Here is a 24,691-nt window from a genome sequence, read left to right as displayed (position 1 = left end):
TTTGGGTCTGTTAGTCCACGTGGTTAATTCACCTTCCAAGAACAAGGCAGATCTGCCTGCAGCCGGGAAAGAGTGTGGGCTAGCCGAAGGCAAGTCCATGAAGGACGGAAGCAGTGGTCTTGTTACTGAGTCCTTCACCATTCCCTTTTTCTTTTCTTTCTTTCTTTCTTTTTTTATTGAAGTATAACTGATGTACAGTGTTGTGCTAATTCCTGTTGTACAGCAAAGTGACTCAGTTATACACATATATACATTCTTTTTAAATTCTTTTCCATCACGGTTTACCCCAGGAGACTGGATATAGTTCCTTGTGCTATACAGCAGGACTTTGTTGTTTATCCATTCTAAATGTAATAGTTTGCATCTACTAACCCCAAATTCCCAGTCTATCCCTCTTCCTGCCTCCCTCCCCATTGGTAACGACAAGTCTGTCCTCTGTCTGTGAGTCTGTTTCTGTTTTGTAGATAGGTTCATTTGTGCCATATTATAGATTCCACATATAAGTGATATTATACAGTATTTATCTTCCTCTTTCTGATTTATTTAGAAAAATGGGCAGAAGACCTTAATAGACATTTCTCCAAAGATATGCAGATGGCCAGTAGGCACATGAAAAAATGCTCAACATCACTAATTATTAGAGAAATGTAGCTCAAAACTACAATGAGGTATCACCTCACACCAGTGAGAATGGCCATCGTTAAAAAGTCTACAAATAAACCCTGGAGAGGGTGTGGAGAAAGGCAACCCTCCTACACTGTTGGTGAGAATGTAAGTTGGTACAGCTCCTATGGAAAACAGTATGGAGGTTCCTCAGAAAACTAAAAATAGAATTACCATATGATCCAGCAATCCTACTCCTGGGCGTATACCCAGACAAAACTATAATTCAAAATGATACATACGTCCCTATGTTCACAGCAGCATTATTCACAATAGCCAAGATATGGAAACAATCTTTTTCCTTTCCGAGCTGTGCCCCTGCCTCTTGGTGTTCCCTTATAATTGGCCAGGGCCCTCAAGGATCCATGAGTTTGCTAATCACTATCACTTGGGGTACTCCAGGCACAGACGTAATACTGCCTTCACTCTTTCACTGCACTCAAACTCTTTCTCACTGAGATATGTGGCTTCCACCCAGTTAGGAGGAAAAGACTGGACTATATCTAAAACCATGGAGGAAGGATGAGGGGTTTGTTGACTGGCCCAACACACCCAGCCTTTCTACCTGGGCAGAAATCCAGCTGTGCTTCTCCCAGGATGTCCTATCCTTTTCTTTGCCTAGAGGCACCATTGTTCCTACTGTGTACCCTGTGGGGGCTGTGTCAAACCAGAGAGGGCTTGTGTAATTCATCTACCCAGAGGGAGTCTCCCTTTCTGTTCTGCACAAAAGACACTGTGCTGGGTGTGGCTCTGCCTAACTTAATTATTATTGCAGTGACGTAGACCTTCAAAGCTTTTATTTCAAAGTGCCCCTATATATATTATCTCACTTGAAAATTACAATAACTCAGTGACTTAAAATGGGTCAGGAACCACTTATCTCTATGGTGTAGATGAGGAAGGTGAGGTTCAGATTGTGTGAGTTTCCCAAGGTGTTAGATCTTGATCTTGAACCCTGCGCTTGTAACTTTATATTCGTTGTTCTTTCTTTTGTTGGATTTGTGAAAGACTAATTATATTTTTTAAACTTTCTATTATGAAACTGTGCATACATATATGAAAATACAGGGAAGAGAATAATGAACTCTCATATAGCTATTATCCAGATTCAACAATGACTAGGTTTGGGCACATCTATAAGTAAATCTTAAGCATCATGTCTTTTCACCTTGTGTATTTCAGTTTTTATATCTTAAAAAAGTGGACATATTCTTGTATAACCACAGTGCCATTATCACACCTAACAAAATTAATAACCATTCCTTGGTATTATGTAATAATCAGTTCATATTCAAATTATCCCATTTGCCTAAAACAAATTCTTTTAGAGATATATGTTCAAATCAGGAGCCATAAAAGCTTTTATCCCATATCTTATCCCTTCTCTTTCTTTATTTTTAACCTCTTTACTGCTGCCTTCTCTCTCATTTGAAACCTACTGAAATATTAACCACTTTTAAACACACACATATACACACACACACACACACACACAAATGCATATATTTACTTTTAGTCACTGTCCTATGACTCTCTTTACCTTCTCAGCCAAGCTCTACAAAACAGTAGCCTGCACTTGCTTATTTATTAATTTATTGATGTGACAAATATTGATTAACTGCTGTGTGCCAAATCTGTGGGAGAGTTTGAGAAAACAGAATGAAAAGTCAATTTCCATCACCCCAAAAGTTTTATTTTGTCCATTTGTAATTTCTACCACCTGTCCCTCCAGGTCCCTTCTTCTCCCACACCCATCCCTGGGCAACCAGGAATCTGCTTTCTGTCACTATAGATAAGCTTGCATTTCAAAATTTTATGTAAATAAAATCATATAGTATGTACTCTTTTGTGTCTGGCTTCCCTTACTTGGTATCATCACTCTGTGATTTATCCATGCTGTGCTGAGTATATTCCATTATATATGCCACAATGTGTTTATCTCTTCTTTTAGTGGACATTTGAGTTGTTTCCAGTTTTCAGCTATTACAAATGAAACAACTATGATCATTTGTGGACAAGTCTTTGTATGGACATATGCTTTCCTTTCTCTTGGATAAATTCCTAGGAATGGAATGATGAGTCATGGTATATGTTTATTTAAAAATTGTTAGACTGCTTTCCAAAGTGGTTGATCCATTTTATATTCCCACTGTCAGTGTCTGAGATTTCCAGTTGCTCTGTTTCCTTGTCAACACTTAGTATGATCAGTTAAAAAAAATTTTCACCATTCTAGTGGGTGTGTCATGGTATCTCATTGTGGTTTTAACTTGCATTTCCCTAATGACTAATGATGTTAAATATTTTTTCATGTGTTCATTTATCACCTGTGTATCTTCCTTGGTGAAATGTCTGTTCAAATCTTTCATCCATTAAAAGAATTGGGTCTTTTTTTACTATTGGGATGTCAGAGTTTTCTACATATTCTAGATACAAGGCCTTTGTCAGATATATGTTTTACAAACATTTTCTTCAAGCTTTGGTGTGCCTTTTTGGAAAGATGTTTTGATGATGAGAAATAATATATGTGTAGCACCTAGTAGAATGTCTGGCATCATGATTGTTATTATTTGATATGTTCTTTGAGGAAAAGAAAATTTTGTTTGAAGATGATATTCACTTTTCCTTGGTATCACCAAGGATAATAAGAGCTGAAAATAGATTCTTGAGCTTCTCAAATCATCATAGTATTCATTTTTTGTATGATGCACTTGCCATTGGAGAATTAGAGATAGCAGCAAGCATGGCCCTTGTCCTCGAAGAAACTGGTAAGACACATATATGAGAAACAGCAGAGAGACAGTCCTTAGGTAGCACTGCAAGGTTAGACAAGTTTTATTAATTCAGAAAATATGTTTTTGAGAACCTGGTATATACCAGATGCTGTGCTATATGCTGGAGATGAGTAGGGATTAAGTTTAAAAGGGGGGACAGGGGTGGGGATTGAGAACAGACTTTAAAAGGTATTATTAATGTTATCTTCCAACCACTTTTATATGTCCCACCACTCAATGTTGACGTTTTTTGTTGCAGTATATCTCTAAATGAAGTGTCAGTTCTTACTGTATTCTAAAACCAATCTGTATTATAGATAGTTCTAGCTTTATTGAATGAATAACTAAGGTATTATTGCATGCAATCACTTTGATTCACTAAAATTTGTTTTCGTCTTTTATTGTTTGTTTTCTTTTCTTGTGAAGGATACAATTTGGGTTTAGTCTTGTGGTATTAAACAAGAGGGATAGCAGTTGGAGATAGAATATAGGATGCCAATTGTTTCCCTGAATGGTTTGATAACAGCAGTGGCAGAATATTAATTTTGGTTACTGTATTAGGTAATGCTAGCCACTATAACCACCATGCCCCCCAATGCACAGGCTCTTTATTTAGAGCCTCAGCTTCCTTCTCACATATAAGCATGTGTATGATAATAACAATTGTCTTAGGACTCCTGTACAGAATAATGCGTATTGACACACCTTACAAACTAGAGTGCTAAACCAGTGTTAGTATCAGCAGTAGACGCAGAGGTAGCAGCAGCAGTAATACTTACTATGACTCTTGTTAAAATGGCAATAAATCACCCTTCTTAATCTGTGAACTCAGGGATGTTGTCAGAATGCAAAGTTGAGAAAGGAAATCTGATGATTTCATTCCTGATCTCAATACAGCAGTGGTTCACTTCTTTAAGGAGTCTGTGATTGGTAAGAATTAATGGCTTGGTTCAGGGAATACCTGGGGTAATAAGAAATCTATTCTCCATTCATTGGCCTCACTTTGTTTATGGTAGAAGGTGCCCTTGGGAACCCTAAACTGGATACTGGACATTTATCATCTTCCTTTGTGTTTATTACTAGATATTACTTATGCTATGGTTGTTTATTTTTCTTCAGTGGCCTCTGAATAAATTTGTATTTTTATAATGTGCAGTACTTAATTTTTAACTATAAGAAATTAGTAAAAGAGTTTGTTGACCATTTATCTAAGTTCTTCTGCAATGGCTGTCAAACTGGTGAGCGTAGGAACCACCAGGGGGTGGATCTATTTAATCTACAATATGATTAAAATTTCAGATTGTAGGGCCAACCATTATAGACTGATTCAGTAAGTCTGGGATGGGGTTATTAATCAGGTATATTTATTAAGTTTTTCTCTTCATTAGCCTTTTAATTATATATTCTTATATTTATTTTTAGGGCTACTCTAGAGATTTCAATATTCATTTCTAACCAATTATAAAACGACTTCCTTAAGTTTTACTTAGACAGTGAAAGAGTGTGCAGTAGTTCAACCTCACTTACTACCTCCTGCCCTTTGTACGCCCCACAAGACATTATTAATATTTTGAAACAATAAATATGATTTTATATTTACTTTTTATTTCTCTCCATTTCTTTCTGCAGTACTAGCTTCCATTTGGGGTGGTTTCTCTATACTCTGAAAAATTTCCTTTAGAAGATCTTACAGTGCCAGACTGCTAGTGACAGATTGTCTCAGCGTTTGTCTAAAAACTTATTTCACTTTTAATTTTTGAAGGATATATTCACTGGGTACAGTATTTTAGGTTAGCAGTTTTTCTTTTATCTCCCTCCCAGCCCCCCAACCTAGTATATTAAAAAGATGTTATTTCATTGTCTTCCGGCTTCCAATTTCCCTTGAAGATTTAGCTGTCAGTGTAATTGTTGCTCATTTGTAAGTGACATTTCTATTCCTTGGCCACTTTTAAGATTTTTTTCCTTTCTTTTCATTTGGTCTTCTACACTTTAACTAAGATGGTTTTCTTTGTTTTTTATCTCATTTGGTGTTTATTGAACTTCTAGAATCCACAGTTTAATGTCCTTCCTCAATTTTAGAAAATACAGGGCTATTATCTCTTCAAATATTGTTTCTGTCCCTATTTCTCTTTCCTCCTCCTGGGACTCCAAATACACATATTAAACTTTGACAGTTTTCCATGTGTACACTCTGTACTGCTCTTGTCATTCCTTCTTTTCTCACTGTGCTTCTGTTTGTACATAATACATTAACTTGTCTTTAAGCTCACTAATTTTGTATTCTGTTTTATCCAGGCCACTGTTAAGAACATTCAGTTAGTTTTTAATCTTAGATATTGGATATTTTTATTACAAAATATCCATGTCATTTTTGTATAGAATCCTTTTCTTTGTTGAATTTCTCTATATTTCATCCATTTTGCCCATATTTTCCTAAATTTTATTTGACATTTTAATCTTGGTTATTTTGAAGACATTGTCTACTGATTCCAACATCTATACCACCTGTGGATATGCTATTGTTTGTTTTTCTTTTGATTATCAGCCACATTTTCCTGCCTTTTCATATATCTATTAAAATTTGATTGTACGCTGGTCGTTGTGTCTAAGAGTACAGTAAGGGTTCGGCATGATGTCTTCCACCGGAGAATCTCCCTTTTTCTCTATTAGGCAGATAGAGTGAATTATCCTGTGGTAACTTTTCTGATAACTCCTGCTTAATACCCAAACATTCGGAAGCATTGTGATATGCTACCCTGGTCTGTATTCATACTAAAAATCAAGTTATGGTTTGCCCTTCTCCATGGGTTTGTTCTTGCACACAGGGACTGGGTTGACCCAGGGTTTACTAAAAATCAATCTACTTCTGTTCCTTGTTTTTCCTCAACCATGGCCTATCCAGGCTTTTAATTTAGGCTTTGGTGGGTCTCTGTCTCTTTACCCCGAAACTTTTGCTCTTTGGAGGTTTTGAAGCATTAGCTCTTTAACTTCCTGCCCCATGCAAATTCAAAGCCTGGAAACTGTCTTCAGGAGAGACTAGTTATATTGTTGCAGGCTTCTTCTTTAGTGGGATTTTATCTTCTAGGCAACGAAAGTCTGTGGGAGATTTCACTTGGTTTTTCTAGCCCAACATCCCCAGGCCACCAGCCTTCCATGCTATCCCAGAACACAGCAACCAATCAATGGTAAAAACTAGCCTTGTGTTTGGGTCTCCTCTAGTTTTCAATGCACCAGATCTGTGTGAACACAAAAGCTCTGCTGGTTTCACCCTGTGTGGGCCAAGCTCAATCACTGACCTTTGACCAGTGGCATTTATCTCTTGGCAAGTGCCCCAAAAGAAGAAAGCAGGTGGCTATGGTCAACTCACCTAGGAAGTATTTTTCCCACTCTGGATTTTAGAGTTACTCTAAACTTCATTGCCTCCAGAAAATTCTAATATCTTAAAAATATATATATATTTTTTGCAATTTGCTTTTCGTTTGGTAATTGCAGCAGAAATGTTGGCCCTCTATAACCTGCTACACCCTACCTTACATTTAAAGGTGCCAATGCTATTGATCAGAGGCCCATAGCTTCAATCTCAGGAAAAGCAATATACTTGCTTACTATATATAAAATTTGTATTAATCTACAACCAAGGATTTGGGATTTAAACATGTCACCAAGGAATATACAAGAAGACATTATCTTAGTTCAATCAGCTGCTGAGAATAAAAATTACTCTGTTCTAAATTCAGTATACCTTTGGTCATAAAAATGTATACACAGTTAAATTGTATGCATTTCCAAAAGTATGATATTTATGAGTGTCTTTATTTATAAAACACAAGTTTGAGAAGCATACTCTTTAGTCACTCTCTATTAGATTTTAAATTCAATTAAAAAAAAAGAAGAAAAAATCAACCTTGAAGAAATTCATCTCCTGTTGATTAAAATCTTTAATTAAAAAACTTTATTTATCTTTAAAAAAATATTTTTTAGTATAACTTACATTTATGAAATTACACCTATTTTATGTTTATATTTCAATGAACTCTGACGAATGTATACACCTGGGTAGACAGCCTCACAATCAAGATACAGAACAATTCCTCCAATGTTCCCACCTTTTGTTATTACTCTCATACATACCTTCCACAGCAGCTAGTACTGAACTTCCTTCCTCTCTCACAGAAGTCGCTGGTATGTGATACAAGCATTTATATATACCACCATTACTGCTTCTGGAATACTCCCTCTCAGTTTTGCTCAACTCTCAAAGACTCTCCTGACTGAGTCCCTGATCTCTGCTCCTTTCTTTTTCTTTTTTTTTTTTAACATCTTTATTGGAGTATAATTGCTTTGCAATGCTTTACAACAAAATGAATCAGTTATATATATACATATGTTCCCATATCTCTTCCCTCTTGCGTCTCCCTCCCTCCCACCCTCCTTATCCCACCCCTCCAGACGGTCAAAAAGCACCGATCTGCTCCTTTCTTTTTAACCTGGAGCCCTCTAAATTCTTATGAGGGCAGATGGAACTGTTTTAACTCAGGCATGTTGATATGTAAAGCTGTTCTCCACTGGATTCATATTTCTATGTCCTGTCTGCCCTTCTTGGAGCCAGAGGTCCTCTATTTCTTTTGAAATCACCCAAAGCATCCTTTACTATATTTTATTCAATAAATGCTATTAATAGCCACAACTTGCAGGATGTAAATGAACTTCATTTTCCAAAGTCCTAAACTTACCCCAAGCAATCTCTGTGGGCCTTATTCTGTGCTAGGAGTTCACACACACACAGTGCCATTAGCTCATTCAACCTTTCAACATAATTTCATACCTGACTAGCATAAGATTGTCTTTTACAGAAGCACTGACCCATAGCAGTGGCAGCATCTGTCTGTGAGTGTGTTGAACACTAAATTGGAATTTTAACACTAATAATTAACTAGAATAATATCTCACTTGGACAGAGCCATTTAATTCTCTCCTGTGAGCTAAAGTATTATTTGGGTAACTATCAAGGACATGGCAATAAAAGGAAAATTTTGGTGTTACAATGCTTTAAGAAAGGTGAACGAAGAAATTCAGATTTTATGAAAATATTTCTTAAAAATAATGATTATTCTGAAATGGTATTAATTAATGTAAAATGATCTTGCCACTGAAATACTATCCCACCTTTCTGCTACTTTTAAGCAAGTGAGTCCTGAAGGAATAATATTGGCTCTTATATCTATGTTGCTAATATAGACTTGGGTGGGTTTTTAATAGATTTCAGGGAAATCTAGAGAAATGAAATGCACATGTATTATTTAAGCCCAGTATCAATAACTTTCTTTTATAATATTTTATAAGAATGCTTGAGAAGTTCCCTCATTGATTTCCCCTTCTGGCAGGGATAACTTTAAATGAAGAGTCTAGCAACTGTGGAAATGCTAAAAAGAAAAAGGAGAAAGAGAGTGAGAAAAGATATGTGTACTCTTTGACCAATATAATCAACTGATGAATAATCAAGGGTTGGTAGAGGTCACCATGGGACTTGAAGCAGGACATGAAGATTTATTAAGAACATACCAAAGCCAGGGGCTTTCAAATGTGATATTTAATTATTTACCACTGTCTCTCTGTGTGTATGATCTATTATACAATCTACATATATAAAATGGGATATATGTGGGCTTTATATCCATATATATTGGGATCTATATCTATTTCCATATCAATATCTATTTCCATTATTTTGGAGATAAGGAAACTGAGATTCAAAGCAGTTTAATTGACTAGATCAAGGTCACAAAGTATCAGAGTCCACACCCATATTTTCTGACTCCAGGGTTTATGTAACTACAGCCCATACTTACGTCTAGTTTCTTATAATCATAGAATGTGGGCAAAGAAGCAAATCTTCCTTCTTATGTGCATTGCTTTTTGCCAACATAGGTGTCAGATCATACCCACCAGCAACAAACCCAGAAATGGTAACCTTATTGTTTTGTTTCCATTTGTTTGATAAGTTTAGTTATCTGAAACGCTTCTTGACTGATTCAGACAGGATGTCTTCATCCTGTGAGAACAGGTGCCATTCCTCCCTTCACCGGGCACCAGCCCGGGCTGTCACCTTGCCGTGACACCTCGCAGCCTTCCTAGTTGTGGCTACTGATGGTTTTTAGGAAGTTTCCTCCAAGGGTTAGCATGGAGATTACAGGGCTCCACCCCAGTTTCCGACTGACTGCGGTGGACTGACAGTAGTTAGGTGACAGGAACACAATTAATTAAACTGAACGTACAAAAAATGGTCTCTGAGCTCTGGAAACGGGGCCAAGTGGTGATGACAGAGACAAATGTGCTTTGCTCGCCCTCTGCATGTCGGCTTTGCCCTGTGCTAAGAGCTTTCTTCTCACATTCTGTCTCTCTCTTTTCTTTTTCAAGCAGTGTTATTGGAATTCATACAGTGAGAGGTAGTTTTACAGATTAGAGCATGTCAGGAATACAAAGTTGTGGAGGTGGATGTGTGTGGCCATCGAGATTTATTTTTTTGAAATAGCTCATACAAAGCAATTTATTTGGTAATCATTTGGTTCTGATGATGTAAACCTGTAGATAAATGGGAAATTAGGAATGCCTGCTAAAGATATGTTGCCTGTGCTACATGAAGGCATCTGACAGTCCTATTTAATAGTTGTAATAAGAGTAGTTATAATCTGTGAGTGTTTATATGCAAGACACTATACTAAACTTATTATACTATTTTATTATAACACCATCTTTATGAGGTAGACGTTCTTATACTCGCTTAAAGAGAAGGGAACTGACATTTGGAGAGATTAAGTAATGCAAAGGAACACAGCCACTAAATAGCAGAGCTGGGACTGGAGGCCAGGTCTGTCTGACTTGGAGGTTCGTGCCCTTGGGCACTGCATTATTTGCCTGCCATTTTATGGTGAAAGGAGAATGTAAACCAAGGCCCTCCCAAGCCTGCGAGTTGCTCATTTTCACATTGCAGGTCACTGGCAGAACCAGAAATGGAATCCAGACTTTAGTGTCTTGGCCCATTGAAAACTGATTGGCTGATTTCGCATCTTTGGAATACAGTTTCTTTTCCACCGTTGCAAAAAATAAGATCTGAAGTAAATCGTGTGCCAATAGAAAATCTTTTAAACTGCATACCAAGTGCCAAATATGCACTTGGTTCCTGTATAGTCCTCTCTGGTGAACAGAAATCCAGGAGGGCTATGCCCACCTCGGAACCGTCTTTGCCTGATACCAACACCACATCAGCACATAGAGGGTGGCTCGGAGCCCAAGCAGGCTCCCTATCAGTGGTTACTGATTTTATCACAAAGGGAAATCTCAGTGGGAAGGTGGGTGATCAGTTCCAGAGCACACCCATCTGTCTTGCTAACCTTTCCCTCATCAGTGAAGTGAGGTTATTTCACTCATGGCTGCTGCTTACAAAGGCAGCTGATATTAGCATGAGTTTCGATAAACCAAATCCTGTTCAATTGTGCTAATATACGGTCAGCTCTTTCAAATTGCGCTTAGGACCTACAGTTGAGAGACATTAAACAATACGTATTTTTGTCATCACATTAGGTTCTGAACAAAATGGTTGAAGAAAATAAACCCTGGCTTCCTTAAGGTCTACCATAACTGTTCATTGGCATTTCTGACAGAATGCACTGGATTTCCACTGCAAGGTTTTATAAAAATGATACTGTATCCATTCCCGGGACTTTTATAAGGCATTTAAAACCTTCCAGTATTCACCGTAGGTACTTAAAGGTCACTTCTAAAATTGGGTTTCTTTCTTGTAAAACTTAGGCTTAATCTGGAGTCTAACGCATTTGACAGACTTTTACAACTTTTCTTTTGCCTCCCAACTGACTGGCTTTATGTTAGGTGAGCATGCATTTCTGGGACACAGTAGCTTTCCAGTACTTTAGTAGTGTGTAAATGGCAGAAAAATTTCTCACCATTAGATGTTCAAAATGATCCTTACCCTATAATAAATATGGATTTCAATTTTAGAGTAAATATGGCATTTATGGATCTATCTCTACATCCTAGGAAATGGGAGTGAAAAGGTGAGAAATAGAATCAAAGATAATGGTGGTAAGAAAACCAGATAGGGCACAGGATTTGGAAAACATGAATTCCTCATTGGAGATTAGTGTATTCGTTTCCTATTGCTGCTGTAGCAAATTTCCACTATCATGGTAACTTGGAATAACATCCATTTATTTTCTCTCAGTTTTGTAGGTTAGAAGTCAGGCAGGCTCATTTTAGGGTCACAAAGGCTGAAATCAAAGTGTCAGCAGGACTCCATTCCTTATTGGATGCTCTTGAGGGAGAATTCCCCTGACCACCCCAGGCTCGTTTAGGTTGTTGACTAAATTCAGTTCTTTGTTGTTGAAGAACTGAGGTCCTCATTTTATTGCTGGTTGCCCATGGGAGGTTGTTCTCAGCTCCCAGAAACCACTCACATTCCCTGGCCCTTGGCTCCAGCAAAGCCAAGCAAAGTGGGTCACATCTCATGACACTTCATATCTCTCAGACCTCTTCCCCTTCCTGCCTCATCTTTATTTGCCTTCTTCTGCTGCTACATCCCTCTGACTACTGCCTGAGAAATATCTCTGCTTTAAGGGCTCAAGTGATTAGATTGGGCTCATCCAGATAATCCAGGATAATCTTCCTAATTTAAGGTCTGTAACCTTAATTACATCTGCAAGATTCCTGTACAGCAGTGCCTAGATTTGTGTTTGATTAAGTAATCTTGGGGAGACATGTTTAGAATTTTGTCCATCCCAGAAATGAATATGGCAGAGGCCACCCACTGGGGACTCCACGGCCAGATGTGGGTGGATGGTGAGTTTTGATTTAGAATTCTGCATCAGTGCTGCCTCTAACATTTTTAGTTTGTGAGAAGACTATCGTGTGATCAGTAGACTGTGTGGCCAGCACATAAAAATAAAATAGATTTTAATATTGTAACCAATGTACATATTTATTGAATCACTTTTGTGTTTGCACGATTACTAGATATATGTTGGGGGAGGTCCTTGAGAGGACGTGACTGCCAGCTGACCCTTGAGCTGGATCTGGGCAATGGAAGGTTCCTTACTACCTCCTCTGTCCTTGGACTATATGTTCTGCCCACTTTTCCCACAATGGGAGCTGTTTTCTAGGACTCAACCTTGAGAGAGCAATGTGGTGTTGAGACCATCTGGATGGTATATGTAACTGTACCCAGTTAAGGCCTCTTCTATGTCAACTTTTAAGACTCTGGTGGGCAGGTGTGCAAATCTATCTACTCGTCCTGCAGCCAGCAAAGCCCAGCCTATTGTATGTAAGTTCCCTTGCTTGTTAAATCTGCCATCTACCAATCTGGAGTTCTCTGCTCCTTTCTTTCCTCTCTCCTTACCCTCTGTGTATGGGGGCCAGTTTCAGATTTTACCTGAGAAGCTCCCGAGTTTTGTAACCAACAATGTGTGACATGAGGGAATCCAAATGTAGTCTTTCCCTATTTAGCAATGCTGCCAGACATGCCAAGACCCTAGGGGCATAAGCAGGGAATATGCACTGGCTTTGCTCTCAGAATCCTGACTCCTAACCTGGCAGAGTCCCCAGGGATAGTGTCAGAGCTTGAGGTGTCTGCTAAGGACCTCACCTGGGCAGTGGGACCGAGAAAGTGATGACTCAGACCTAAGGACTCCTGGCAAGTTGAATTTGAACCTCAAGGAAGGTGAAAGACTAGGGTAATGGAGAAAGACTCCAAGGGCTGGAAATTAGAGTTTCTCTGGGGTTAGTAGTGGATAAAGGAAAGCAGGAAATTTCTCTGATGCTCCCCTGAAGACTCCTGAGCAAAATTGTTTTTTCTTTTTTTTTTTTTGTGATACACGGGCCTCTCACTGTTGTGGCCTCTCCCGTTGTGGAGCACAGGCTGCGTACGCGCAGGCTCAGCGGCCATGGCTTACAGGCCCAGCCGCTCCGCGGCATGTGGGATCTTCCCAGACCAGGGCACGAACCCGTATTCCCTGCATCGACAGGGGGACTCTCAACCACTGCACCACCAGGGAAGCTCCGTGAGCAAATTTTTTTGACTGATCCAGTGACTTTCCATTTGCCCATCTCTATGTTTACAGGTCTCATCCTTGAATCCACATTACGAATCCACAGTTATTCAATATATCAGACCATAGGAAGGTTGCCAGGGCTAACCTTGGCAACCTAGAAAATAGCACGTTGGTAACTGAGCAGTACCCTATGTGGCCTTCCCAGGACAAACCTTCCCCCATCCCCCCATGTCCTCCACCTGCCTCTTATTTGTAGAAAAACTAGCCTCCTAGGCCTTCCCTGATTTCCAAAGAATGAATTTAATCAGAGAAGTGAGAAAATGCAGAAGCAAAGGAAAACAGTTGAGCAAGGCAAAATAATAATAGTTTAGCCATTAAACAAACTCAAAGACTTTAGTGCCTCCTCAAGGGCTATAGATAATATTCTGAGCTATGTCCTTGAGTTGTTTTGCAGGAACTGAAACCCCCACCAGGTGGCAGAAGATAACTCTATCCTGCCAACAAGCACATAGACTCCAGACCGACTGGAACCAGAAGGTTGATAGGGTTGACTCCTGATTTCCTCACCACCAACCAATCAGAAGAATGTCCACGAGCTGATCATGTACCCCACAACCCTCTCCCTCACCCTGTCTGTAAAAATCTTTCCCTAGAAGCCACTGGGGAGTTCAGGTTTTTTGAGCATTAGCTGCCCTGGACTCCTCGTCTGGCACCTGCGATAAATGCAACGCTGCACTTCACTGCAACCTGGTGTCAGTAGATTGGCTTTACTGCGTGCGCGCCGGCGAGCAGACACAAGTTTGGTCCAGTAACACATTTACAAATGAACTTGACCCAAATTATTCTAGACCAATACATTTTCACATGGTTTTAACTTACCTGACTGAGGGCTCTCTTGGATTCTGGCTTAAGTAAGCTGAAATATAAAAATAAAAATTTAGGATACTCTTTCATCCAATAGGCGTATACAGTATACTGTATTTGTAGTCTAATAAATCCCATTTAAATTGCACTTTTCTTCCTCACTGGTAGTTTACAATGAGGGGACTGACATGCCTTATGATGACCTTGAGACACAGCCATGACTCCTGGATAGTCAAAGAAAGATGAAACTATGTTTGGGCGCTAGGAATTATATGCATACTTTTTGAAAACGGGTATTTAATATTCTGTACAAACGCTAACACCTTTGATTTAACCAGAATGTTTGACTGACAGAACACCCCTTTCCCTAAATAGCATGTAACCTCTAGATTACCATTGGGTTTTTTGCATTCCCTCTTTATTTTCTTTGCAGGATCTCATGGAAAGATTTTCATGAAAAATGGCATGGGCTTGGTCCAGGTTCAGAGATTGAGAACAATCTGATAGCGAAGTGGAGGATTTGGATGCCTAAACTGCATCCCCAGGGGGCTGTGTCAGTGACCGCCAAGCCAAACACCAGCAGGCAACTAGCAACAGAACCAGCCAGAGGTCTGTCATCACAGGGACTGAAATTACATCTATAAAGAAGTTATCACAGGATTGAAATTACATCTATAACGAAGTTAACACACAAACATTTTGAAGAAAGTATATCATATCATATGTTTTGGATTTAAACCGTTTACTTTCAAACGCAGGCACTGCTACTTACTAGCTTGGTAAGTCTGGGTAAGTTTACCTCTCTGAGCTTCAGTTTTCTTATCTGCAGACTGAGGGTAGAACTTCAAAGGGTTGATGTGAACATTAAATGACAATGCATGACAAGTGACCCATATAGAAACCCCTTGGTAAGTCTTAGCTATTACTATTCGTGCACAAATCCATCCATTCAATGCTTACATGATAAAGATTTGTGAGTAAACACCAGTAAAAATGATTGTCTTGTGGATAACTAGGTAAAGGAGAATTCTAATTTTAGCAGAGACTCAATATAGGAACATCTTAATATTCAAAACAGAAAAAAGCTGTGGTGAGGTTGTTCTGACCCCTAGGGCATGAGTGCAGTTGCCCAGAACCAAGGAGGGCTGATCCCTGTGCCTTTTCATTCAAATGACTACCACCTGGTCTAGGGCAAACAAGCTTGGTATAAAGAATTTACTGAATTCCACCATGTGCTTGACTATACTGTCTTGTTCAATCTTTGCAATAACTCTAGGAAGTGGATAATATTACGATCCTTCTCCAGTTTACAGATGAGGTAACTGTCGACTGAAAAAAATTGCACAACCTAAAAGTTGAGAGTTACGCTTCATTCGGTGGATATTCTTAGGACTTTAAGCCTGGGAGGCAGTATCTCAAGTAACCCTGAGAAAACTCTCAGAGCAGAAAACTCTGCTCTGAAGAGGCAAGGGGGGAGGCAGGATATACAGGAGTCGGCAGCAAAGGGCAAACAAAAGATTACTGTTAATAAAAGAAAACTAGATATTTCAAGGTAAGGAAGTTAGCGCTTTTCTGTGTACGGGAAGATGCAAGAGTCTGGGCTCACTGAAATCATTCCTTTGATACGCACCTTAGCTATCTGGGACCAGTATCCTGTGTTTTCACATCCTGAATTTCCTCCGTGGCTGCAGTCTGATGGCTGCTAGATGGCAGGTATTCTTTTTTTCCTTCCTGAGTTCCCTCAGGACTCACAGGTTCACCGTCGGAGGTGTGGCTACAATCGCTGATGACTGTGACATCCTTTGTTTACTGATACGGCAGGCAATATTTCATTTCTCAAAACCGAAGTTGAATAATTTTCACTGTCACAGTCACATGCTAACAAATGGTGGAACTGATACTCAAATTCCAGCTTTAATCCACACTGTGAGCAAGGGTCACCAAGGTACCTTACTTTGACAGCAGCCTGGACCCGCCATCAGCGCCCAGGAGTCCTTCCTGTAGGAACTAAGGAAGCTGGGAAGAGCCTTCCCACAGGAGCAGCCTGGCCCTTCGGCCCCAAAGATTACTTTCACCTGGAGGCCCACAGAGCAGAGGCTACTCAGGTCTCTTTACCATTCATTGTAATAGTACCTCCCTCATTTACTTAAGTAGAATAGTCAGAGAAGTATAAGGCAAATCATTATATTAACAGGCATCATATACTGGCTTACTCTGTGCTAGGCAGTACGGTCAGAACTTTATACATATTTTATCTCCACAAAGTAGGTATCATTAGTCCCTTATTACAGACGGACAAAGAGACTCAGAGGGGTTAAGGAATTTGCTCAAGGTACAGAGTAAGCTGTAGGAAGGAGAAAAGCTGTGTCTCTGCAATGTTAATGTAAGACAATGGGAATCAGGTGATCATCAAAGAGCTGTTTAGGAAACTAGCAGTTGCTGGCAAATGAGAGTCTCCTTGAGAGACTGAAGGTTCTTCCCGTGGGGAGCTGTGGGGAGAGAGGGCTTGTGAAAAGCCAAATCACACAGCACCTGAGTAATAGTGAGTGGGTGCTCCATTAAAAAGAATTCGTAACAGTTACATAATGAGATGTTTATAATACAAAATATGCTCATTTATGGAATTCTTTTCTTTCGCGTTTGATGAAATATTCCTGACATTTTCTCAGAAAGGCATGAGAAAGAAATACCTCGAGAGAAGGGAAAAGCATGGCTTTTCTTAGGTTCCTTTGCAGCTTGTCACCAGAGATATTTTAAAATTTTTTCTTTTAAAGCTTGCCAATTGACAGAGGAAATTATGATGAAAACTAAGAGTAAGGTTGAAAAGGACAGAATGACAAGGCTGCTAACCAACACTACACAGCCATCCTCCTCTACACTCTCTCTCTCAGTAGTTCAATTGACAGATCAATGGCATTTCAACTGGTTTTTGTTTTTTTAGACTTTAAAAAAATCCTCACAAAACAGACCATGTTAATGCTTAATTTACATTTTCATTACAGAAAATATAGTAATGATCAGGGTGAAGTTGACTTAAAAATAAACCTTCCAAAATGATGATTGATAAAAAGGGGGACTTGACCAGCCCTTGACATGTGGCTTCCTTCTGAGATCTGAAGCAGCACCAGGAGAAAACTGCAGATGTGTGTATGAAAGCAGATGTTCTGGAGACTGGCAGCTTGTAGCTCTTCTCTTTGGTTGTAAGATGGCAGGACCTCTGTCTTATGAGTTGGGGCGGGTGGAGAAGTCTCCTGTGTTTCAGTGTTTGCCTTTCTTGCCCCTCTGCTTTAACTCTACAGTTTCTCCAAAATGATGTGCTTTTATGCTTACCTGTGTGGTGCAAAAACATGGAAAGTGAGAGGCAAGCTCAGGGTAGTCTCTTGAACCACACACTTGTGTTCCAGTTGGAAAAGGAAGTCTATGGATGTCATTATATAATAATAATAGCAGCTACAATTTGTTGAGCATTTAATAATGCAGTATGCTAGGTCCTTTAATATATTATTTCATTCTCATCTGATAGGTGAGAAACCTTGATTTTAGAGAGGTTGAAGGATATGTCGAGGGTCGTGATGGTGGTGGGGGCTGGAATGAGGGGCTGTGCCTGACAGTAAGATCTAGGAACCTAGGTTCAGGAACCAAATGACTTGGGTTCACCACTTATGCCTGGGGCGAGTTATATAACCTCTACGTGTACCTGTCTTCTTATCTGTAAAAAATCGGTGGAAATAATACCTACCAAGCTTACTCAATAAATGTCAACTATAACCAATATTGTAAGGCCATGTTCTTGGCCAGTTCACCATGCACCAAACTCTGAAGCTAGAATCTATGTTGAGATTCAAATGGCAGTTTCTATTTGAAATTCCAACTCCTTAACTCTTGCAGGTTGCTATTCTGTCCTCCACACTTGTGTCTTTTGCTTTAATATATACTTAAATCTGAGTGAACACTTCCTTTTAGAACATCAAGAGTGACAGAGGAGGTTCCAATCAGCAGAGACTATGCTGGACAAGATGACATTGGATTTTACTTCTTCCAGATAAAAATTAGTTAAGTTTTGGGTTTTAATTACATATGGCTTTAAAAAGTGAACAAACCACCACAGAATTTTCTCTTAAGCAATTGTATTTTATATATACTTAAGTGATAGTGCAACCTGTTATAAAAAAAAAAACATGAAACAGAAATGTATACAAAAACAGCTAAAGTTCCTCTTTAATCTATTTTGACTCTACCCGCTCCTCACTCAAGAGGCAACTGCTGATAACAGTATCTTGTCATACCAGGTTGTTCTCTGGGCTTTTTTTTTTTTGCGGTATGCGGGCCTCTCACTGTTGCGGCCTCTCCCGTTGCGGAGCACAGGCTCCGGACGCACAGGCTCAGCGGCCATGGCTCACAGGCCCAGCCGTTCCGCGGCATGTGGGATCTTCCCGGACCGGGGCATGAACCCGTGTCCCCTGCATCGGCAGGCGGACTCTCAACCACTGTGCCACCAGGGAAGCCCTGCGCTTTTTAATATGTAGTTAAATGTGTGTGTATGTCTGGTTTTCAACCGTTAAGTGGGATATTTGACATAATCTAATATTTTTTATGTTAATGGATTCGCTACTAAATACAATTCAAACTCATCATTGTAGCACTGAAGTCCCTTTATTATCTGCTTTCGCCCCCTTCAGCTATATCATCACCTTGACAGGTACTCTCTTTTCAGGAAAATTTGCCTATTACCTCCTGAAGGAGACCCGGTCATCACATCTTTATAGATTTGCTATAGTGGGTTTCTAGATTATCCTGTCATATTTTCTCCACTTTTCAATATTACTCCCTTCCTTAAGGGCCAGCCAAGCCCTCTTTTTCCCAGGAGGCTTTCTTAGACCATCCAATCTCCCTGAAGTTGCCTAGCACTGACCCACTCCACCATGACCTGTGTGTCATGTATTTTCTTTAACACTTCAGTGCCTGTCGAAGCCACTCATGTGCGTATCTTGTCTCCTCAATAGAATTCTATGTTTCTTTAGTTTGAAGACTTATCTTATCCCACTTTCTGTCCTTTCTATGGTGTTTAGCGTACCTAATAGGCATCAAGACGTGCTTGAAGACTTGAACTAATTTGTTTTCAAGGAGGGCAGACCAAAGAGGGTCTTTGAATATTATGCCTGTGGTGTAAGATGATTAACAACTTTTCCATAAGCAGCTTTGAGTATATTCATTTTAGAAAAGGATCTCAAATGGATCCTTTTAGTGGATCTTCCTAGGTTCTTTTCTGTTGCCTGGCAGTGGGTGGTCTTGCCACATAGAGGGATGCTGAGAACTGCACCACTATAAACTTTTAACATCCCTCAATATATGTCAAGTATTTTTTTCCTTTGGTTGAGATGCACTGGCCACATAAACCCGGAAATAAAACTGAGTTTCGTGGTCAGTTGTGGTTAGTTGTGTGGTCAGTTATAAGATGGAGGAAAAAAATGTTCATCAATTCAGCCACATTGTCAATACAAACCAGGTCATATAATGTAAGATACAGTGAAGATTAGTTGGGACAAAGCTGAAGCAATGTAACCATGGAAAACAGGTGAATTATTTACAATTTTTATTTCTACTTAAGTATTTTTAGTAATCAAATGCCAGGTTAATTTATCAATTTTGCAGGTTTCTAGTGAGACTGAAAATTCAGATTTATTAGGAGTAGAAATGTTAGACATAAGTGACTATGTTTGACCTAGTAGGTTTACTAAGGTAAATCCTCAAGCAAGTGTGCTATAGAGTCAGTTATTTTTACAAAATAACCATATCGTAGTAATCCTTTAAATCCTATTACAGTAATCTTGCTGTGGGTGGTGCAAAATTCTTTGGACTGGAATTTAGGTTTTAAATAGTGGGTGGTAAACAGCTTTGGAGCTCTTTTCTTTATGGTAAAAATGTGAATCTATATGATTTTTTTAATCTTGTTTTTCTTAAAATATCTAAAACTTTTTTCCTCCTTACATTGCTTTTTGAAGGTTCAGTACATAAAACATTTTTTCAATAACTACTTATATTTTTGCTTATATTATTCAATAATTAGAGACTCCGACATTAATTCCTTACGTTTATTACGTGAAGCATTCTTTGTAAACTGATATTCCATTATAGAAATAAACTAGTTCTTGATGAATAGAACCTTAAGAACAGAGTGCTGTAGAAACACGTCACAATTTTTTTCTTCTTAGCACATTTAAAAAGCTTTAAAATAAATGACAAAGAACTTACTAAATGTTTATGACTGGTTTATGCATGTGGGCTAATGGGATGAAAAGCTAATTCGTCACTTGGCTCTTAAGTGCATTTAATTAGCCTGGATCACTTTATACTATACTAGAAATACCTTCTCTCCTTTTCTCTTTTTGCCCAGGACAAAGTAAAATAAACAGTAACAGGAAATGGTTAACTTAAATTCGGGGTTGATGTAAATGACGGGAAAAATTAGAAATGACTGTAGAAAGCAAACCAGAGCATCTACAGCCAGCGGCCAAATCTGAACATCTGAACAGGCCATTTTAATTTCGGACCATGTTTGCTTCTTTGTGTCACTGCTGCCCTGTTTTTTGTTTTTGTTTTTGAATATTTATTTATTGATCGATTTATTTATTTTGGCTGCACCGGATTTTAGTTGTGGCGTGCGTGTGGGATCTAGCTCCGCAACCAGGGATCGAAGCTGGGCCCCCTGCATTGGGAGTGCAGAGTCTTACCCACTGGACCACCAGGGATGTCACCTGCTGCCCTGTTTTACCTGTGATGTTGCATCAGTGATGTCCTGAGAGAGGCAAGTGTTAAAGAAAGAGGTATCCAGTATTTAGGCAGCAAGACTCATGGATTCATGTTCTTATTTATAGGAAATGACTTTATATTTTTATGTCTAACTTATGCAGCATTTTATATTTTTAAAATGCTTTGCAATCATTATTAGTTGTTCATGTTACAAATTTGAAAACCAAAATGTTGCACTTGGTCGAGATAACTGGCTATAAAGTATGTGGAGGAGCAGTTCTGGTTTTTTTGTTTGTTTTAATTTCAGCTTTATTGAACTATAATTGACATATAAAGTTGTAAGATATTTAAAGTATGCATTGTGGTGGTTTGACATATGTATAAATTGTGAAAGGATTTCCCCTCATCTAGTCAATTAACATATCCATCACATTACAAATTTATCTTTTTTCTTTTTTTTGGTGAGAACATTTAGGTTCTACTCTCTTAGCAAATTTCAAAACAAACAAGAGAGTATTATCAACTATAGTCACTATGTGTTGCATTAGATTTGAGATCTTATTTATCTTATAGCTGAAACTTACCAACTTTTTACCAACCTCTCCCTAACTGCTCCCATTAGCTCCTGACCACTTTTCTACTCTCTGTCTCTGTGAGTTTGAGGATTTTTTTTGGTTTCACATATAAGAGATACCATGCAGTATTTGTCTTTCCCTGTCAGGCTTATTAGCATAATGCCCTCAAAGTCCATGCATCTTGTCACAAATGGTGGGATTTCCTTCTTTCTTGTGGCTGAGTAATATTCCACTGTGTATATATATACATATGTGTGTGTGTGTGTGTGTGTGTGTATATACCACATATTGTTTATCCATTCATCAATTTTTTAAAATAAATTTATTTATTTTATTTTTGGCCACGTTGGGTCTTTGTGGCTGCGTGTGGGCTTTCTCTAGTTGTGGTGAGCGGGGCATCATTGCAGCGTGTGGGCTTCTCATTGCAGTGGCTTCTCTTGTTGCAGAGCATGGGCTCTAGGCGAGTGGGCTTCAGTAGCTGTGGTGCACAGGCTCAGTAGTTGTGGCTCGCGTTCTCTAAAGCATAGACTTTGTAGTTGTGACGCACGGGCCTAGCTGCTCCCTGGCATGTGGGATCTTCCTGGACCAGGGCTCAAACCTGTGTCCCCTGCATTGGCAGGCAGATTCTTAATCACTGCACCACCAGGGAAGCGCCAACCATTCATCCACTGAGGGACACTTAGGTTATTTCCACATCTTGACTATTGTGAATGATGCACCAGTTCTGTTTCTAACAGGAGAAACCCACTATTGTAGTGTTTGATAGGAGACAGATGTTCATTAACTGCTACATCAAATTATGTAATAAAAATTGACTTCTATCTTGGGCAATAAAGAAGGCAGTGAAGGGGCTTCCCTGGTGGCGCAGTGGTTGAGAGTCCGCCTGCCGATGCAGGGGACACGGGTTCGTGCTCCGGTCCGGGAAGATCCCACATGCCGCGGGGCGGCTGGGCCCGTGAGCCATGGCCGCTGAGCCTGCGTGTCCGGAGCCTGTGCTCCGCAACGGGAGAAGCCACAACAGTGAGAGGCCCGCGTACTGCAAAAAAAAAAAAGAAAAAATAGAAGGCAGTGAATTACATTTTTTTAACCCAGATGTAAAAGGCTTGCTTTCCAGCATGCTGCTCGAGAAGAGACTTGGGCACAGACTAGAATTAGTTTGGTGTTGTAAACACCTGGGTTCTAGTTTCAGGTTAGCAACTAGCTGATTGTGTCAATTTAAGTAATTTAACCTCTCCTGGTTCATTTTTCTCCACAAAAAAAGGAGGTTCTTTCCAGATTAGTGGCTTTCAGACTTTCCTGAGTAAAGATTCAGTACTTCCATACCCTACACTGATGCCCCAGGAATTCTCAGGCTTAGGCCCAGGCCAAGAGCAAGGAGGGGAGGAGGCCCCAGAGAAATAGTCTCCAAGACCTCCTGGTGAGAAACTTAGCTCTTACTTGTTTTTATTTGTTGGGCTTCGTTTTGGGGGAAATTTTTTTCTTTGCTTAAAAAAAAAAAAGTTGGAAAAACTCTGTCCAAAATGATAACTAGGTCTCTCTCCTTCCATTCTTTTAATTCTATACTTTAAACAATAGAAATAACTTGCAACTTGAATTAAAAATGTGTGTAATTTTAAAAAGAGATGCCTTTAGTGGAACACTGTAATTCTTGTCCATTTGTGTCTTGGAGTTTTCTATATGATCGTGATTAACAGTACACACTGCTGATGGGGGGAGGGGGCAAGGTGATCGTTAAATCACTATTCTCTGGGCTAACTGCGGCAGATCATATTTATTTCTGTGAATCTAATGATGCCAAACAGGCTACACTTGAAGTGATTAATCTTGAATTTGGTGCATCTAAACAGTTCTTGTGTTTAAAAATGACACTATCTTGAATCAATTTCACTATCTAATTTAATTGGGAACACTTGGTTTCTTAATCACGATCAATATGTAGTGTTTTCTTAGTCTGAGAGTTCTTTTTATTCTAAATTTCCTTGGAGATATTAATATATATATATATATATATATTTTAAAGTTTATCGCAATGGGGAGGGTGGAGAAAAAAATGAAGATTTAGCAAAAGGAAATTTAAGATGTGCCTAGGATGCATACAGCTGCTTGGCAGTTTATTCAGTGTGTCTATAAAGATCACCTGAAATTGGAGTAGTTTGGCAGAAGCCAGTCTGAGAATCCCATCTCTGGTTTGGAACGCTGTGGTCCTATGACCTAGATATGGCACAGAGAAAGGCCAAAGAATGGGGGAGAGGGGAAGGGGGTCCTATTTCATTTCCCTGCGGTTTCACATCCTTGCGTCTGCCACCTGCCTTTTAACACTGCAGGGCTCCTAGGGTCCCCAATCAACTTGAACTTACTCGTCTGGATTTCTACGGGAGGCCGCAAGGCTGCCTGTTTGTTTTTGTCATCACACTGTCCCCTGTGCTCTCACTCTCTTCCAATAAACCTGGTCCTTTAAACCTATTAATACTTTGCCCCAAGAAATCTGGCCCTCAGCAGAGGAGGGGGCTCAGGGCCAGGAGTCTCTGTGCTTGAGCTTAGAAGGGCCTCTGCAGCCAATAGTCAGCAAATGTCATTGCTGCTAAACAGGGACAATAAATCCCCAAGTCACCCAGTAATGCAATCTCCCTCAACATGGAAAAAGGTCAGGATTGAACTGTAAGTAAATTCCTGTCACGCAACAGCGTGTCTTTTCAGGTGGGGTAGTAAATCTTCCCGGAGATGAGCCACCATGCACACCGTAATTCTCTTCCTATGGCCCTGGTCTTCGTTAGTTAATTTTTCTACAGCTGACCTTCCATAAACCTTGGGTATTAACCTTCCCTTGGTGTGTAAAGACCTCCCAGAACACACAGCCTGGATGAAGTGGGGATGGGGGCTGGGCTCCAGAGGGATCTATACTCTATAAACTATAGACAAAATTTATCTAGAGTATTGGCTCTAACCCCCTTGAAGGGAAGAAAATTTGGACTTACAGCCTGTCTATATTTAAAGGAAGAGAGGACAT

This window comes from Phocoena phocoena, chromosome 11, assembly GCF_963924675.1.
Source record: "Phocoena phocoena chromosome 11, mPhoPho1.1, whole genome shotgun sequence".
Classification (NCBI taxonomy): Eukaryota; Metazoa; Chordata; class Mammalia; order Artiodactyla; family Phocoenidae; genus Phocoena; species Phocoena phocoena.
This window is presented reverse-complemented; position numbering follows the sequence as displayed.